The sequence below is a fragment of the Hydra vulgaris genome, chromosome 01, assembly GCF_038396675.1.
Source record: "Hydra vulgaris chromosome 01, alternate assembly HydraT2T_AEP".
Taxonomy (NCBI): domain Eukaryota; kingdom Metazoa; phylum Cnidaria; class Hydrozoa; order Anthoathecata; family Hydridae; genus Hydra; species Hydra vulgaris.
The window spans coordinates 47,039,263-47,059,149 of record NC_088920.1 but is presented as its reverse complement, the minus strand read 5'-3'; the positions used below and the strand labels follow the sequence as shown (position 1 = coordinate 47,059,149).

Here is a 19,887-nt window from a genome sequence, read left to right as displayed (position 1 = left end):
AAAATCATAAAATGAGATTTGGGTTTTTGGTATTTTACTTGACAAAGTTGATCCAATTTCAGTGAAATATTTATTTAATTCATGCTATTATTTGTGGTTCATACAAGCTATTGTTATCGACTTTAAGCATTTGTGGCAAAGAGCTTGAGCATATTTTGTGTTTTTCAGTAATTTCTTTCAATACTTGCCAAGTGCTTTTTGAGTCATTTTACCTTACTAATTAATTCTGAATAGTAAGTTTTTTTTAAGTTTTTCCGGATTTTTTCGAAAAGATTTTTGTAATCTTTGTAAATTTTTTCGCTAGCTGGTGTTTTTGTCTTCAGATATTTTATTTATAGCTTTTGTTTAGTTTTGGATGATTTTGTGAATCCTTTGGTAATCCAGGGATTATTAAGGTATTTTGTTTTTAATGTAATTGTATCAATTGGGAAATTTGATTCGTAAACAGAGGTGAATGTTTGAAAGAACTTTTTATAAAAGTTGTTTGCGTTTTCATTAAAATTTAAGTGTTTCCAATGTAATAATGAGAGCTGATTTTTGAAAGACTCAATATTGGATGGTTTAAAAAAACGTTTTTTTATAACTTTATTTAATTTTTGTTTAGGCGGTTGGTCAGTGTTTATGATTAGAAAAATAGGAAAGTGATCTGAAATATCTGTTTTTAAGATGCCCAATTTTATATCACTGTTGAACAAGTCGGTGGAAATAATATTATCCAGCAAAGTTGCTGAATTTTTTGTTATTCTTGTTGGACGATTTATTAAAGGAATTGCTCCAGATTCAAAAATTGCATAATAAAAAAAAAAATTTAAATAAGTAAATAATAGATTTTTTCTTTAGTTATGCGAGTTATATATTTTAATCATTTAATTTTTTTTTTTCATTCACAAGCTTGCAAGTTTGTCAACAAAAAAAAAAAAAAAAAAAGTTTGAAATGGATATAAACCTTGATATAAAATATATAAAAATATAAAATATATATAAAATGGATATAAAATGGATATAAAATGGATATAAAACTTCAAGTTATGTGTTAAATTAAAAAATTAATTTTAATTTTGACCGTTACATACAAAATGGTTGCCAAAATTATTTTCGTATTACCTGCACAAAATTATTATCATTTTCGAAAAATTCATATAGTAAATGTTCAAAATTTCACATAATTTTGATCTTTAGTTTTAGAGAAACATAACTTTGTAGAACAGGCGCTCATAAGATATTTTCTACAGGGGAAGGAGGATTTGTTTTCAGCACCAAAAAATTGTTTAAAGTTAGAGGTACTCTATCAAAACTTAATTTAAAGTAATCTAAATTTAAAAATACTCATAGCTAAAATAAACAGGTGCTCAAGTTTATTAAGGGAAGTAGTCATTTGCACACCACCCCCTCTAAGTTTCTTTAACAGATCGGATAAGTAGATTTTATTTTTTAAATCACGATAAATAATTTTTTTTTTCATAAATATTTTGGAAAGTTATTTTCATTTTTTGAATAGAAATTTTTTCTTTATTATCATTTTTTATTCCAATCATCAACTTTAAACTTGATGATTTTTAGAACATCCATTTTCAAGTTTTTATTAAAATGATCAATATCGATGTCATCATCTAATGTGTCACCATCATTTTCATCTTGTTCATCTTTACATCTACTTTTTCTAGTACAAGGGATTTGTAACTTCTTTTGGAAATTATTTAAGTTTTATTTTTAGATTTTGTACTTAAAGATAATGCCTGGCCTGGGAACAAAAATACCAAAAAAGTTTATCCTCTACCCCAAATCCTAAAGCAATTAGTTACTAAAATCTTTTGATTTACTACCTAATTTTTAATTCAAATTCATAATCAAATTATCTTTTAGATTTCGATAGTTTTTGAACATGCAAAGTTTTCACCTCCATTAAAATGCAGGGGTTGTAAATTTTACATGATCGAACGTTTAACGATATTTAAATAAAATTTAAAACTTATTGATAAATTGAAACTTAGTATAAGATAGTAAATTAAAATATTTTAAAAACACATCGCTCTTTCATTTGGGCTAACGGTGGTAACTCTGTTAAAATATTTTTGTTCCTAGGCTTCTATCATCTTGCTTTTTTGCAAAAGATTCTCATTTGAAACAAGCATAAATATAATTAAACGTGGAATTTTGACAATGTCTAAAATTTTATAACTAAAAAATTCAAAAAAGTTTCATAAGGTGCGGTCATAACTTAGGCCGTCGTGAAGGAAGGGGGTGTGCGTGTAGGGCGGATACATCTCCCCCCCCCCCTTATTAACAATTTTTTGAAAATTTGACCCTTTTAGACAAGTTAGTCGGCAAATTTCAAAAAAGGAGACCTTTTTTTTTATTTATTTTTGTCGGCAAAAGTAGCAACGGCACCACCACCTCTCCTCCTTGTGACACCTTCTCGCACCGGCCCTGGCTGCATCATTCACTAAATTTTCCTAGAGCACATTTAGCACCAATAGATTTTCACAGACATGTATAAGTGTATATATGTCTGGGAAAAAATTAAATGTAATTCTATATAAACTGGTTGAAACACCACCCATAAAATTGATTTTGAACTAACTACATTTTGATCAAAAATTTTAACTTAGTGCTTAAGCACCTCATTTTTTAAAATTTTAAAACTTTTGATATTTTAACATGTTTATATCGAATGTATTTTTGAATCTACCATATAATAAACCAAAATAAAAGATTTCAATTTTTAATACCCTAAAACATGACACAATTTAAAAAAGTTAAAATTGAGCAAATATTTCAACCTTAGAAACACGAATGTATATAAACACTTATTAACTCATAATTCGACTTCAATTCATTTTTAAGAAAAATGTATTGAAGTCGAATTATGAGTTTGTGTCAAGCATCAGGTTGCTTAGAATTTTATTTTAGTTAAAATGATTTCACTTTAAAGTTTTTAAAATTTTAAAAAATTAAGAACTATTTTTAGAGATGATAGACATGATATAATGATAAAAAAGAATAAAATAAAATGAACAATAATAATAAAAAGTGAATAAATAATAAATAAATAAAAAATATTTTTCAGCGAATACGTATGCTTGTACACAGGGGCAATTTTAGGAATAAAATAAGTGAGGGTAAATCCTTTAAATGCGCTGACTGGTTTCTTGAGAAGAAAAAAAATCCTTACAACTCAAAATCTGCGGACTAAAATATGTCAAATGCAGACTAGTCAACAATACTCCTGAAAAAATCAATTATAAGTTGAACATGATTATCTTTGGGGATTCAACCCTCCCCCCTCACTACCACCACCACCACTACTACACACGCACACTTATACCTATTTTCTTCTTGTATCATTATACTATAAAAGTTTTTTTAATCACTTTTAACATTTTTTTAAACAACTGTTATTTATAAAACAAAATTTATCTTTCAACAATTCTCATAAATTAAAAATAACTTACGCGTGATTTAGTATAACTAGAGTGCGGACTTTCTTGCGCTAGCCCTTAACTTTATGTATTTTAGGGTGTTGAAACTAAGGTGTTATTTTCAGTTTTTTATATTACCCACAACTCTCTCACAATATAGCATGAATTATGTTTTAAAATAGGGAATATCATTTAAACCAATTTTTTGAAAACAACTGTTTTTAAATTTTTTAGAGAACATTCGAACTCATTCCTACGGGCATTTGTTTTTTAAAGTTACGTTTTAAATGTATTTTAAACATTTTTTAAATGTTTTTTAAACATTCTTTACTTAAGAATATTTAGAAGACGTTTAAAAGACATTTAAAATACATTTAGAACGTAACTTTTAAAAACAAATGCCCGCTGGGATTACTCAGTTGACTTTTAAAACTGCACAGTAAAACCTCATTGTCAACAAACTTAAATGTCGTAGCAACAGAAAACCCATGTTTTATTGGCTGATTAGCTAAAGTTAAAAGCACCTTTCTGTAAGAATCCTTGTAATCCGTAAGAAAACCGTCTTTAAACTTGCAATTTCTTTAGTATGTTGGAATTATTCATATTAGAAGGTATTCCAAAAAACAATATTTGGAAAAAATTTATTGGTTTTCTAAACATTGGGTTTCAAAGTAAGACAAATTATACTTTTCAACGCGTATTTTACTTGATTATTGCTTATTGGGAATTCAGAACAAAAAAATGAAAAAATAGGTTATAGTAAAAATTTTTGGCCTGTCGAAATATCATGTTTAAAAAGTACGCAAAAACTAATTTTTTGTCATAATTGTTTGTTTTTTTTCAGCTAATGCCGCGAGAGTTTCATTTGATTTTATTTATTTTTATTATTATTATTATTATAATTCCTTATCTTGTGTAGCACCATCAAATAAAAAAATAAGTTCAAGTCGGTTAGCGAAATTTTTGTGATCTCATAATGTGACCCTTAAATTAACTTCTAATTTTTGAAGTTACTAGAAACATTAATGCTGCAAAAATAACAACCGCTTGAATGATTTTTTTCTTCATACCTATTTTTTCAAAGTTGTTGTTGGTTAGTCTGCTGACCAAACAAAAAAGGATTATACAAAAAAAAAGTTATCAAATGTTGACGTAATTTTATGGGTGATGGGGTCTCATTATTTACTGAGCTCTAAAGAGCTCAGTAAAAAATGCATGGATTTATTGTATTATGTGTAATATTGTTTCTTAGATTACTTTAACCAACTAATTATAGAAGAAGTTTGCTATTTAGTTAAAGATTTTACTTTTACTAAAACAAGAAAAATATTATTTTCATTTATAGCAACACTATTAATGTAAACAAACAAGTTTTAAGTTTAAACGAACAAAGCAGAAGTTTAAACGAACAAAGTAGAAGTTTATATTCTAAAAAAAAGTTAGATTAGTTATCTATTCTAACTATGCCTTAGTCTTATCTAATAAGTTCTAAGATTTGATATATTTAGCTAAACAGAGTTTAATGTTTTATCAAAAGTTTGGACTGTAAATTTAGAGGCATACTTTCAACTAAGTGTAAATAAACATGGACTTATGGATTATTGGTACTAACCTACTTATTGGTACTAATGTTCGACATAAAGGCTCTAATATGGCGTTTATTAGTGATACAACTTTTGCTGATAAATCCCGTTTGCTTGTACATAACATGACTTTCACAAAATTTTTAAAAGCATTTAGCAACATGAAAGAAGTTTCCATTTTCAACAGTATTTTAAAAAACTAAAATACTCTGCAGCTTTATTTTTATTAAAATGTTCAATACAATAGAAATTAAAAAAAAAATCGATACAATTTGTAATAATTAACCAAAGTTGACTAAATTAGTCTAACTAAACGTGTAATTAGATTTTTTAAACTAGATTAGAACACTGAGAGCTTTTTGACAACTAAAGGCAGTGGGTATATTCACAACAAGTGTCTTTTTGTTAATTCACAACAAGTTTTTTTTTTATATTATTATTAATATCTATATTATTAATAGAATTAAATAAGAATTAAATAGTATTAATATTAAAAAATAAATAATATCAAAAAATATAAATACATTTCCAGCAAGCATTCTATAGCGGAATTTCAGTGAACCTATATAGTAATTTTGAGTGGACCACTGTAGTTTTACTCAACAGTTAGTGGACCATTAGAGGAAGCGAACAAAAGTGTCAGGCCGATGACTAACAACTAATAACATATCGGAAAGTGATCAACTTGCCATTTTATGTGGATACCACTAATGGTCCACTAAGTAATCCATGAGCAAAACTCCAATGAACCGCTAAAAAATGCCTATATATATAAACTGCAAATCTGCTAAAACAATTTTGATGGATTATTTTGTTTTACTAAGTTTTATTTCACTAATAGTTTAGATTGCTGCTTCACATATAACAAATAGAAGAAGAGTTAGAAAGCAAGCTGATATAAAAGAAATTTATGTTGAAAGTTGTGATTAGAAAAATATTTTGTAATCCAGTAATGTTTCAAATGATTGTTGAAGTGTTTGTTATGACGACAATATGAGAGTGATAATGACAATGATAATGATAATGACAATGCAAAAGAAATTTTTTCTGTTCGAGGTAATAATAGTTAATATGAAAATAATCTTAATAAAAAACATTATTTCACAACAGACTTAGAAAGACTTTTTTTTCAGTTTGATTTCCACTAATATTTGTATAAAGGAATTTTGATGCAAGTTAACTTTTATGTTTGCAGTGATACTATTATTCAATAATTTTCAGTTTAGATATGATTTGAGAAAAAATGTCGTGATTCTTTGTCTCCATGTTTATGCAGGTATTACATCATTTTGATTTATTATTTTTTACATTTATTGTATATAATATTATGTACATATATTTTTTTATTTTTTTGTTATTTCTTATAGATGTAGATTATATTAAAGTTGTACAAAGGACTTTTACTGGTTTTGCACTATTTTAATTTCTATTATATATATACACACACATATATATATGTATATGTATGTATATATATATATATATATATATATATATATATATATATATATATATATATATATATATATATATATATATATATATATATATATATATATAATTTTAGCAGTAGTTATGGCATTGCCTAATAGCTCATCAAGTAAAAGATGCAAGTTCTGAGATTTCTATCAAATAGTATAATGAGTAGCGTTCGAACGTCAAAGCTCCTCTCAAGCAAACTAAGGACTCGATATTCGTAAGGATGCTAAACAGTCGAAAAAAACATTAATATTTTTTAATATGTGTATAATTTATACAAATATTTTAATGTTATTATAATGATTATTACAACAAGTTTGGTTTCCTGTGTTATTATGAAATCAAGTTGCTTCATTTATCAGCATAAAAATCAATTTTCGTTTATCGCGAAAAAAAATTATTCAAACTTATTTTTTTATTTTTAAACATCTTCGTTTTCAACAAGGCTGCAAGCAACCACTAATTAAAGTTGGAAGTTACTGGAAGAAAAAAGATGCAGATTGTAGAGCAAGATACGACTTTGAAGATTGTAGAGACGACTTAAAAGATTGCAAATTAAATGAATAAGGAAAGCAAGATAAAGAAAGCGAATTCCAAAGAACTGATGTTCTAGGAAAAAAACTAGACGAATAAGAGTTTTTGGAGCACTTAGGAACAGTCACAGAAAAAGGATGAGACTTAATTGAGTGACGAGTAACATGAGAATGAATTTTAGTAGATGGCACAAGAGACGCTAGCTCTTTAGAGCAGTGCCCATTATAGAATTTGTAGAAAAGTGAAAGAGAAGCAACATTATGACGATGTGATAATGGTTGGAGGTTGGCTGCAAGATCAGGTCCAACTATATTTACAATGCGTTTTTGCACCTTGTCTAAAAGAGAAAGGGCATCAGAAGATCCACCCCAGATATGGCAACAGTATTCCATACAAGGCCGGATTTGAGATTTATAGAGATAGAGAATAGAATCCGAAGTAAAAAAGTGTCGAGCTCGATAAAGAGATGCAACCTTAGCAGATGCTAACTTTGCAACAGATTTGATATATGGTTTCCAAGAAAGATTAGAAGTAAGACTTAATCCTAGAAGATGAAGAGTAGATGACTCATCGAGTACATCACCGTTCATAAATATAGGAAGATCTAAACTATTGCGATAATGATTGGCTTAACAAAATTGAGTTTTATCTGTATTGAAATTCACCAGCCACTGTGAGCCCCATGCTGTAGCAAAAGTGAGATCATTTTCAAGCTCAAATGCCCCCTCCAAGCAATCAGAGAGTGTTAGTTTCTTATCACAACAAGAATAAATGGTAGTATCATCAGCAAACAATGCCACCTTAGATGTGAAAATATCTGGAAGATCGTTAATGTAAATTAAAAAGAGTATAGGGCCAAAGATTGAACCTTGAATTCTATTCTGAAGTTACAGAATAAGAAGAAGAGTGCTGTCCATCGAGGACAACTTTTATACTACGATTGGAAAAGAAGGATTCAATAATCTTAAGAATGTTGCCAGATACACCATAAGAAGAAAGCTTATGGAGAAGACCAGCATGCCAAACTCTATCAAAAGCTTTTGAAATGTCAAGAGCGATGGTCTTAATCTCTCCACCTTTATCTAATGCACGATAAAACCTATCGGTTATTACTGTTAGCAAATCAGCTGTAGAACGAGAAGATCGAAATCCATATTGATGGTCAGAAAGTAAGTTATTAGATTCAAGATGAGAAATTAAGTGTTTGTTAATTAAAGATTCAAAAACCTTGCTTATGATAGGAAGAAGACTAATGGGACGGTAGTTAGACGAATCAAATCGCCCTCCAGAATTTTTGAAGATAGAGATAACAGATGCCGCTTTCCAGCAGGCTGGAAAACAAGACTCTGATAAGCACTTGTTGAATAGTTTTGAGAGTATAGACGACAGCTCCAGAGAACACTTCTACAAGACAATAACAGGTATGTTGTCTGGGCCACAAGCTGTAGAAGAGTCTAGGCAGGAAATCACTTTAGATACAGATGCTGGAGTGATATAAATGTCAAGCAATGGATCAACCTGTTTGTTGGCAATGTAAGGTAGAACGCAACAAGTGGAATCAAGAAATGATATTAGTGAAAAGTTTTTAGCAAACAATTCAAAAATAAGCTTTATCTTTAGGTGAGGTGACAAAGTCTGAACCATACAAGTGAGGTGGAATTAAAGATTTGCCCTTATTATTAATACTATTAAAAGTTCTCCAGAAGTCACGAGAGCCTAATTTTTGTTATGATATATGAGATATCACGACCTGAGAATAGCGGGCTTTGGCGTCAGACAAAACCTTTTTACAATGGTTTCTAGCAGTAATAAAAAGATGTCTGTTTTCTGGAGAACTGTTTTGTCGATAGATATGGAAGTAACAGTTTCGATTGGCAATCGCAGCAGCACAGTGTGAGGAAAACCATGGAGGAGAGTGAGGCTTGATCTGGAATTGTTGAGAGGGAACAAAAGATTCCATGCCAGCCTGAATCCACGAAGTTATGTAAGAAGCACATTTGTCGACAGGAAGACAAAAGATTTCTACCCAAAGGCCATCATGAAAAATATCACAGAAAGAGTCCCAATCAGCTTTAAGGTATTTGTAAGAGGTATGATAATAGGGGGATTCAGGTGATGAAGAAGAATGAGATATTAGTTTTAGAGAGATCAAACTGTGATCAGAAGCACCTAAGGGTGAATATGGAAAAACTGAGCACTGACTAGGATCAGAAACAAGACATAAGTCAAGTAGAGAAGGTAAATGATTTGGGTTTTCTGGAAAGCGAGTTGAAAAGTTGACTATTTGGGTTAGGGATTGAGAAAGGCAAAAGTTGTGGACTTTAATGCCTGCATAATCACTGACACTAGAGCCAAGCCATTCAGAGTGGTGAGCATCTAAGTCACCAACAACAACTATATTAGCTGATGGATAAAGAGAGAGGGCTTGGTCAATATGATCAGAAATAACATCAAAAAGAGTGCAGTCTTGAGATGAAGGAGAGCGGTATAGAACAAAGAGAAAGGCAATAGAGTGAAGTGGTGCTAAACGAAAGCACATGAAAGAATAGTCTGTGAATTCAAACCTAGTTTCACGACAACTGTGTGAGTTCTTACAAATGTAAATGCTCAGGCCAACCATTAACACTAAGATCGCAAGATGAGACAGCTGAACTCAAATTAGTCTCACAAAGAGCAAGTAGGTCTGGTGAACTTTGCAAGAGATAAGACTCAACAGTAGAAAAGTTGCTTCGAAGACCACGAGTATAAGTGAATGAGAACTTGGTGATTATGATTGTTTTTTGTATTTTATAATTTTGGTACTTTATTCATTTTTAAATTTGTTGGAGAACTTGACTCAAAGCATAGATAGTACTCAGAACACTGTTTATTAGCTCAAGCTATTGCCTCATTGCTATTAATAAACCCCTAAGCCATAACAAAGGGCTCCAAATGTGGCCTTGGCAATGCACACCAAAAGTGCAATCAGGTACAACATCCATGCGCAACATGGCACTGTTAACAAGTTGATATTTTTCAGCTGTTAATGGAATCAGCCTCTCTGAGAGCTACCACAGAGTTCGGGATACCTGATTACGAGCCGGCCTCAGAACCGTAAAACTGAGTTTTAGAGCTGTAACCTCATTAGGAGATGCCTAGTCATCTCCTAATGAGGGTACAGCTCTAAAACTGAATGAGTTGCCTAGTCATAAAAACAGAGACACAAGCAAAACCCATGCATTGAGTCAAGAAGATCCAGCATTCAACATCCTAAACTGGAAACAATGTATTAAAAATACATCTGGGCCAGCCTAAAAGATGAAGAAAGGGTGCGAGGCTGATCAACAAATAGAATCTGTTAACCCTTAAAGTCTTTGCCTTTGAGGCCTTGTACAAGACAGTTGCCAGATGCATTTAACATCTGCCAAAGATGAGTATTTTTATCGAGACACCATCTCTAGCCTTTACTCAACCAAGAACCCCAAGGCAGTAGGTGTTTTAAGTTGGAGTTGGCATCTCCTAGCTTTTGCTTAAAAAGGCGTATCCTACAAGGCAGCAGGACATAAAGCAGATTGTACTGAGTTACATGTAACCAGTAGCAGGATAATCTGACCTTACATGAACATTAGTAGAAAAAACCTGACATGACATTGGAGAAAAATGAATCAATGCAATAGTTTTAATGAACATTACATATAAAATAGTAAGCATATGTTTTCCAAATGAATCAAAGTTTTAAAGATTCTTATATAAAATAATATTACGTTGGACCAACATTAGACGTTGCACGTTGTGGACTTCTAAATCCACGTTGTGGCGACGTCAGTTGCCGACTATCGCCAACAAATATTTCAAGGTTGATCCGACGTTGGGCCAACGTTAATGTGCCATCTGGAGAGGTATTCAAGTGTTTTGACAATTAATCAGTTGATTTAACAATCTATTCTAGTTTGAACCAAAATGGTTGCTATGTGAGCCTGTTTAAAAGAAAGAATTTAAACAGAAACATGTGCTATTCTACTAATTGGCTGCCAACAGTGCTAGCATGTTTTTACTAAACTAAGAAAAGACTAGCCTTAACTGATTCTATGCTTGTTCCAATTGTAATGAAAAAAGTAATTAGATATATTAGATAACAGCACTTAGGATATTTATCGAAGTTTTAAAAATTACTTGGTGAAAATCAAAAGCACAAGGTATTACTTATTTTAAAACTGCCTAAAAGTATTTAAAGATTCTCGCAAAGTCTTCTTTGAAAGCTGAACTTTTTTGAAAATACAGAAACATACTTTAGCATCATTCTAAGTGTTTAAGAGTCTTTTTAGGTAATGATAAAACAAGCTTTGACACCTAATACTCATCTGTTGAACTAGATTTTTCTGTAAAGATAATGCGTAAATAATTGGAAAAAAATTAAAAACACTTTTGATAGTAAACCAAGAAATTTACTTTACATCAATGTTTAAAAAAACAGATTTCTTTTATTGAAAACAATTTCCTTTATTGTGAAAAAAAGCAATAAAACTGATTTTTTTTTAATTTTGACTTTTTTAAAATCAATCATTTTAAAAATCTGATTTTTTAAAATTTTGCTCAAAATACATAAATAGACAAAATATAAATTACATCCGATTATTTTTATAGAACTCCGGTAGTTTTTATAGAACTCCGATAGTTTTTGTAGAACTCCGATGGTTTTTATAGAACTTTAAACTTGAATAAAAATGTTTGCGTTGAGCGTTCAACTCTTTTTTTAAAAATTTTAACTATTTAGAATATTTATCGTAAAAACAGAGTACACAAACAGTTTCCAGAATTTTAGAATTAAATTGAATATACTAAAATGGAATTAACTTTCTTGGGCGTAGCTAAATGTATTTAAAAGTTTGTAAAATTCATGTTCTTGTAAAAATCAAATAGATCGTATAAAATATTTGATGAACTTTTTTTTTTTAAGTGTGTACTTTATTGCTACTGAACATTTTTGAAAATTGGTTTATACAAATGCTGTTAAAGCTTCATCTTAGTAGCTGCATCACTTTCAGTACGTGTTTTTAATTCATCAAACGCAGCTATGTTGAAACCAGGTTCAAAAATCACACATGATGCTTAACTGGACAACAAACTTGCTGCAACTTAAAAACAACAGATAATTATTTTTTATTACGGGTTAAAAAAATAAGTAAAACTGAAAAATACTTACAACTTTATCTGTCAGCATTTCATATCTGTAAGTAAAGAGAATTTTTTATTTAAAAAGTAATTTAAATAAGTCAATAGTCTGATATAAGCCACCGGTCTTTTTTTGATTTGCGACTTTGTTGCGTTTTATTAGCAGATATTTAACGTTTTTAGGTATTTTTTATCTTTGGCATGGTATTTATTATTATCACTATTTGGGGGAGGGGGGAGGGAGGGGGAGGGTATGCCCGTTAGAAATATTAATAATATCGTAGCTTATGAATTATTACAATGTTCATGAGACATAATAGCAAAGTATCCATGAGGGGAGCACTTTTCTTGATTTCCAAAACTTTCCTCCCCTCCCCCTTCCCCCTAAAATAAGAACGCAATTTAAACCAATTCTGTCTTTTTTTTTGTTGTTCTTTTATCTTTACAATGTTGTGATTCAATATAACTGATACAAATTTACAATGTTTATAAAATAAATAACGGTAAAAGGAAAAAAATAAAAATATCACAATTTTATACAAAAAAATATAACTGCGGAATATCATTAATATTAAACGCGGGAAACTTGGAGAAGACCAGATAGTCTTGTCATCAAGAAACCGCTTGTATTTGTAATATTTTTTGTATTTTCGTTTTACATGTTTCTAGTTTCACAAAATATAATGGTAGTTTATTTTATATTGGATTCATATATAATAAAAATGTATGATAATAAATAATTGATAAAAGCTAGATTTTGTAGAGATAAATATATGTTTAGGCATAAATAAAATTAGTTTTGATTTATATAGTTTTTATATTGATAACTGTTATTGAAGTTTTTGGGATTTTCGTTTCAACGTTAATTTTGGTTCTAGTTTCAGTATTAGTTTAGTGTAAGTTCATATAATTGTTTATATTTAAAACAAATTTTTTTAGTAAGATTTTCAAACAATTTAGGTTATCTTATTTTGAATTATGGCATTTCTGGATATCAGTTAATTATAGAGATAGGGACCGCAATATGAAATTGTGAAACGCGATAGTTTTGTTTTTCTAAACGGTATATTAAAGTCTCCTACTTCTCGAGTGTCATATCTATTTCTATTGCTTTTAAAGAAATCATTTGAGAAATGTGATGGGACAAACCCGAGTTTATATTTCAACATAAACAATAAGTTTTGATAAATGTTTGTTCTATGGACGTTTAGTGCATTAAGGAGTTTTAACAAAGGTTCAGCATAAGTAAATTTATCTTTTTTATAGACAATTTTAACGGCATGTGTTTTGATGTCGATAAAGTGATTTCAAATTGGATTTATTGGTACTTGCCCATGCTATATTACCATATGTATAGTAGGTCTGTATAAATGAGAAATAAAGATGTTTTAGATTTTCTTGCGATAACATTGGTCTAGCTTTGTATAGCACGCCGATGTTTTTGGTTATTTTAGTATTTAAATTGTCAAGGTGTGCTTTCCATGAAATATTTTCGTCAATTAGTAAACCTAGAAATTTAGTTGTTGAGATTCTTTCAATATTTTTGTTTTCTATTTTTAGCAATGGTGATATATTTGGTATTTTTTTCTTTTTTGGTTGGGATGGAATAAGATGCAATTGATTTTTTCTGTGTTTAAAGATAATTTATTAGATTTTAGCCAGATATTAAGTTTTTCAAGTTTAATATTCGTTGTTTCAAAGAGTTCTTTAATAGACTGAGATGACTAAAATAAATTAGTATCATCTGCAAACATTATGACATCAAGTTTGTTTAAGACTTTCGGAAGATCATTAGTGTATATTAAGAACAATAAAGGAGCTAGAATGGAACCTTGGGAAACGCCACTTTAATCTTAAGCGTTTTTGAACAGATATTTTCATCAGTATTAACACATTGCTGTCTGTTTAGATAAAAGTTTTTTAACCAGAGTAATGCAACATTTTTTACGCCATATTTTTTCAACTTTTTGAGCAGGATAGCATGATCAACATCGAATGTTTTTGATAGATCTATAAAGATTCCTAGAACGAATTCTTTATTAACAAATGAGTAATTGATGCTATTTACAAGATTTACAATTGCATGTTCGGTTGCATGTTGTTTTTGAAAGCAGAATTGTTTTGTATTTAAGATGTTGTTGTTTGTTATATATTTATATAACTTATTATAAATTATTCGTTCGAGGAGTTTGAGAATATTGAGGAAGAATTGAGATTGGTCTATAATTGTTTAGTAAGTATGGTTCTCCAGTTTTATATATTGGTACAATTTTTGCAATTTTATTTAATTTCTTTGGAACGGTTTCTGTTGTAATTGAAGATTTAAATATTTCGAAGAGGAAAGATACACTTTATAATATTGCTACAAATTTCATCAATTCCTGGTGCTTTGTTAATTTTTAAAGAGTTTTTTGCATTTTCGAGTTATTCATAGCTTAATCCGTTGAAAATTAGTTCGCTATTTAGATCAGTAAAATAATTTTCAAAGGAGTTGTTTGGGGTTTAAATTTTAGACGCCATGTTAAGGCCAATATTTGCAAAGAAATTGTTGAATTGTTCGGCAATAGAGTTCTTATCATTGTGTTCTGTTTCATTTATAATAATTCTATCTGGTAAGCTGTTTGTTTGTTTGTTTGTTTTTCCTATTATTTCTTTCATGATGTTCCATGTTTTTTTGGTATTTCCATTTGTTTTTTGAAGTAATTTAGAAAAAAAAATTTTTTTAGAATGTTTTCCGATTTTTTCGAAAAGATTTTTATATTGTTTATAAGTACATAGGTTATCTTAATTTCTATTTTTCAAATATTTAACATATGGTTTTTGTTTTGTTTTTGATGATTTTTTGATTCCGCTTGTGATCCATGGACAGCTCAAATATTTTACTTTGATTTCTTTTTCTTTGATTGGAAAATGATTATTATAGCGTTTTAGAAAAATATCTGTGAAAGTATTATACGCAGAGTTTGTGTTCCCAAGGTTACATTCTCGATACACTTTAACCTAATCTACTGCCAATAGTGTGTCTTTAAAACATTGAATAGAATTTTTATTTTATTTTTTTTTATAATTTTTTTTTTGAGTTATTATTTATTTTTGTATCATGTTTTATTGTAAAGTAAATTGGAAAATGATTTGTTATATCAATTTTTATTATTCCTGCTTTTAAGGAGGTATCTAGAAATGAGTTTGTTAGTATGTTATCTATAGCAGAAGTAGAACTCGAGTTTACCCGTGTGGGTTTATTAATAATTGGTAAAACACAATGTTGAAACATGTTATCAAAAAATAATTTAGTAATCATATATATACTCTTTGTATTTAGTAATCATATATTTTTTATATAGTAATCATATATTTATATATAGTAATCATAATAATAATATATATTTATATATAGTAATCATATATTAATTTAGTAATCATATATATACTCTTTGTATTTTAAACAACCTATATTTAAAATTTCTTCTAGATAATTAGAACATTTTTAAATATCATCTTTAGGTGGTCTATAACAGGTAGAGACTTTAATATTTTTAAACTTGGAGTTGATGATCTCTATTGTAAAGACCTCACTATCGGGATTAGAATTGGAGTGATCATTTCTCACGTTTATCACTTGATCATTCCGAACATAAGTTGCAATCCCTCCTCCTTTTTTGTATGCTTTCCTTTCAGAAGATAATAATTTATAATTGGGAATTTGAAAGTTAGAGTTATTTTTGATTGATTCATCAGAACACCAAGTTTCTGTTAGGCAAATCATACTGAATAAATAATTGCAATCAATTAGGAAATGTTAAAGTTTGTCAAAATTTTTATTTACGCTTCTTACATTTATGTGAATTACCGTAAGATTATTTTTATAAGCTTTAAGTTCACTTTTAAAAGTTTCTGTTTCAAAATATCGAGAATTAAAATCATTCATTTGAAAAATTTGCGTATCAGCGTCATTGAGTATATTATTCGCAGTTTCAAAGACTTAAAGCGCATCATTTCAAAATCTATTGTTTTCCTTTTATTGCCATCATTTTAGAATGTAAAATTGAAAACGCGTTTACTTAGTAAAACAATAGGTTATGCCTAAAACCCGGCCCGGCCCAACAGCCTAAAACCTGGCCAGGTTGAAAAATTATTTTTGATATCATTTTTAAACTAAATTTAAAAATAAAAAGAAAATTTTTCATTGTATTTTTTTCTTTAAATTAAACAAAAAATTAATGTATATTATGTAAACAAATGCCATAAACCATTGGTTTGTTCAAATGCAATGGCTACAGTAAAATGTGCTGTTAGAAGACTGATGTACAATGATGTGCTGCTAGGAGACTGATGTACAATAATGCGCTGTTAGAAGACTGATGTGCAATGATGTGCTGTTAGAAGACTGATGTACAATGATGTGCTGTTAGAAGACTGATGTACAATGATGTGCTGTTAGAAGACTGATGTACAATGATGTGCTGTTAGAAGACTGATGTACAATGATGTGCTGTTAGAAGACTGATGTACAATGATGTGCTGTTAGAAGACTGATGTACAATGATGTGCTGTTAGAAGACTGATGTACAATGATGTGCTGTTAGAAGACTGATGTACAATGATGTGCTGTTAGAAGACTGATGTACAATGATGTGCTGTTAGAAGACTGATGTACAATGATGTGCTGTTAGAAGACTGATGTACAATGATGTGCTGTTAGAAGACTGATGTACAATGATGTGCTGTTAGAAGACTGATGTACAATGATGTGCTGTTAGAAGACTGATGTACAATGATGTGCTGTTAGAAGACTGATGTACAATGATGTGCTGTTAGAAGACTGATGTACAATGATGTGCTGTTAGAAGACTGATGTACAATGATGTGCTAATAGAAGACTGATGTACAATGATGTGCTGTTAGAATACTGATGTACAATGATGTGCTGTTAGATGATGTACAAGCATCTTAACATCGTTTATCGCATTGTGACCAAGTTAAACGAGCACCACGAGGTTTTACACAAAACGAGATGCCACATATATCTTCGTTATCAACGTTAGCTCTCATACGATGTACAATTCTAGCACGAATGTAGCAACGATATAATATAACAGCCGTAGGATCTATGGCATTAATGTTTACATTATTCATGACAGCCTCCGCAAACATTAATGTAAAAATACCACAACTGTTTCCATCAAGTTGGTAAGGGGCATTAAAAGCAACTTTATTCCAAATTCCAAATTCATTAGTTACAGAACATCGTGATGTCATATACCTCTTAAACATATGAAGCTTTAGACTGTCATCGCCATTAAGAGAATCTGCAATTCCAAGTGTTTTATCAAGAGTATTGGCAATTAGAAGTATCTTAGTTTTTCTCGTGCCATTACTGAGCCAAAAAAGAAGGAAGGACATAAACTAGGTTGGTTTTTTTGGTTAAGGTAAGCATGGATTACAGCATCATTTAACCATTGATTTGAATTTAGAGTTGCTAAATCTGCCCTGTTAACCATGCAACTGTTAATAACAAACTTGTCTTCATATGACAGCCTGTCAACTCGTGCTTCGGCGTTTTTGAATTCCGAAGAAGTAAATTTTTCCATAATTGCGTTATATTCCTCATGAGTTTCAGAGACAATTTCTTTATTTCCATTTATGTCATTGTCGCTATTGGCATCAGGAGCAGGGTTGACATCACAATCACCACCTCGTGGTTTCTTTCTCCCCAGCCGTTGTTTGACAATACGCTTATTTCGACGTAGTTGTGTTAAGTTTATTGACTTGTTCTCAGATGTCACCGGCGCGCCTATTAAACGTTGCACAGCTTTAATGTGGTAACATATTTTTACTGGTCAACATGAACAAGTTTTTTTGAGCCCATTTAATCGAACCAAGTATTATCGTTACTGGTCCCAAAAACATTTTCAAAATGAATTGAATTAATCGAACCGGTAGTTTCAAGAAAAAAGTCTGAGCTCGAACATCTTCAGATGAACTGCAAACATTTTTTTCTTCTTTTACAACATTGTTTTTAAAATCCTTAATCCGACGTTTCATTTCGGAAAGTAGTTCTTCAGGTGGTAGAACTTTTTCTATAATAATGTTTTCTCTTGCAAGGGCAAGGTGAGGAAATTCATCTTTCAATAGATGATAGTCTCCTTGATCTCCAAATCCAAGATTAATGTTGTTAATATAAAAGCTCTGTAGATAATAAAGAGTACACTCATATCAATTGAAACTTCCTCCCATTCATAAAAACGACGCATGACCGAATGAAGAGTTTGAATGTGATCGAGATACACGACAATGTCTAAGGAAGTAGCATTATGTCTTTTTAACCATTGCTTGGTTGCTTTTAATAAATGATTCCAAAAAATCAACTTGTTAATCTTGGGAAAGACATCTTCAAAAACATCGAATGAAGCTTCACCATCAGTCACAAGTGCACAATTGGATACTTTTAAAGCCGGTAGTTTTTCTTTTAGGATGTCAAATAAAGTCGTATGAGTACTTTGTAACTTTTGTTCATGAATCATAATCATTGCTGGTAAAAATGGATTTTCTGTAAAACAAACACCACGCATTAAAAGAACTAATATATAAAACTCTCCGAAGATGAATGTTGTGTCATACGTCAATAATTGGGTATGCGTTTTACCATGCTTTAGAAGAACTTCATTCATAAGAGTTAGTATACCTTGCCGTCCTGCAACAACAATTAAGTCGGGAAACGTCTGTATCAGCCAAAATGAAATCCGGAAGATCAGAAGCAATCTCGTGTAAGATAGAAATGGCATTGTTAGATAGTTTTCGACTTGTGATTACCCGTTCTCTTATGTTTCTAACTTGTTTAATATTTCTAGGAAGGGCATCAACGTTATCTGTACTTGTAATCAATTTTTTATGGACAAATGAAGGTTTATGATCTTTTACTTCATTGGCAAGATATGCTAGTACTGAAAATGCTGTCTGCTCATACAATCTTGTTGTAGATTTTTTTTTACTATTGCGATGAAACGATGATGCAGTTGATTCATCGCTGACATACTGCACAACGACGTACGAACATTTAAACAAGTCGATTGCTACAAAAGAATAACTACAGAAGCCTAACGATGAACTAGTTTTAGTGTGTGATTTGAACTTTCGCTCATAAATGTAAGGTGACCTCTTAGGAAGCCATCAGCTACCCAATCATCTGAAAAATAAATAAAATGTGTTATATATAAATTAATATATTAATAAGTGATTATTTTACAAATAGTTTTCTTCGATAATATATCGTTTCTTGAGCAAAGTCTTCATTTATGTATAGGCTAGTTCCTTTAAGGCACTTTACAGCATTGAGAATTTCGTCTTTGTCTTGGAAGTTTAAGAGTTTTAAGACTAATGTTCTTGGTTTGTTGTCTTTGAGTTGTTTAATACGATGAGCTCGTTCAACCACCACTTCGCTTTGTATTTTCAGTTTTCTATTAAAAATTTCTTTAACAGCTTTTTCGCAATCTTTCCAACTTTTGCCTGGTGTTTCTTGTAGTTCATCTATTCTTTAGTTGTTTCTTCTCGATCGGTTTTCTAGATCTATGGATTTTTTTGTATCATGAATTGATTTCTTTGTCATAGTATTTCTTTATTTGTGATATTTTTTCCGACATGTACCATATTACAATGAAAAACACCGAACTAATGATTTCAAGTAAGCTTGAGGAACACAAAAAAAGTATACTCAAATAAAC

At 30.1% G+C, this 19,887-nt stretch overlaps 1 protein-coding gene and 1 long non-coding RNA gene across 4 annotated transcripts in view; one reads left to right on the top strand and one right to left on the bottom strand.

Moving 5' to 3' along the window:
- Positions 1-19,887, bottom strand: part of LOC100208931 (intermembrane lipid transfer protein VPS13D) — a 241,165-nt gene that overhangs the window by 159,130 nt on the left and 62,148 nt on the right. The gene's annotated exons all lie outside the window — the stretch shown is intronic.
- Positions 3,916-6,715, top strand: LOC136074888 (uncharacterized). Its single transcript, XR_010635531.1, has 4 exons — positions 3,916-4,090; positions 5,844-6,058; positions 6,224-6,278; positions 6,570-6,715. It is a non-coding gene; the product is annotated as an uncharacterized LOC136074888 (long non-coding RNA).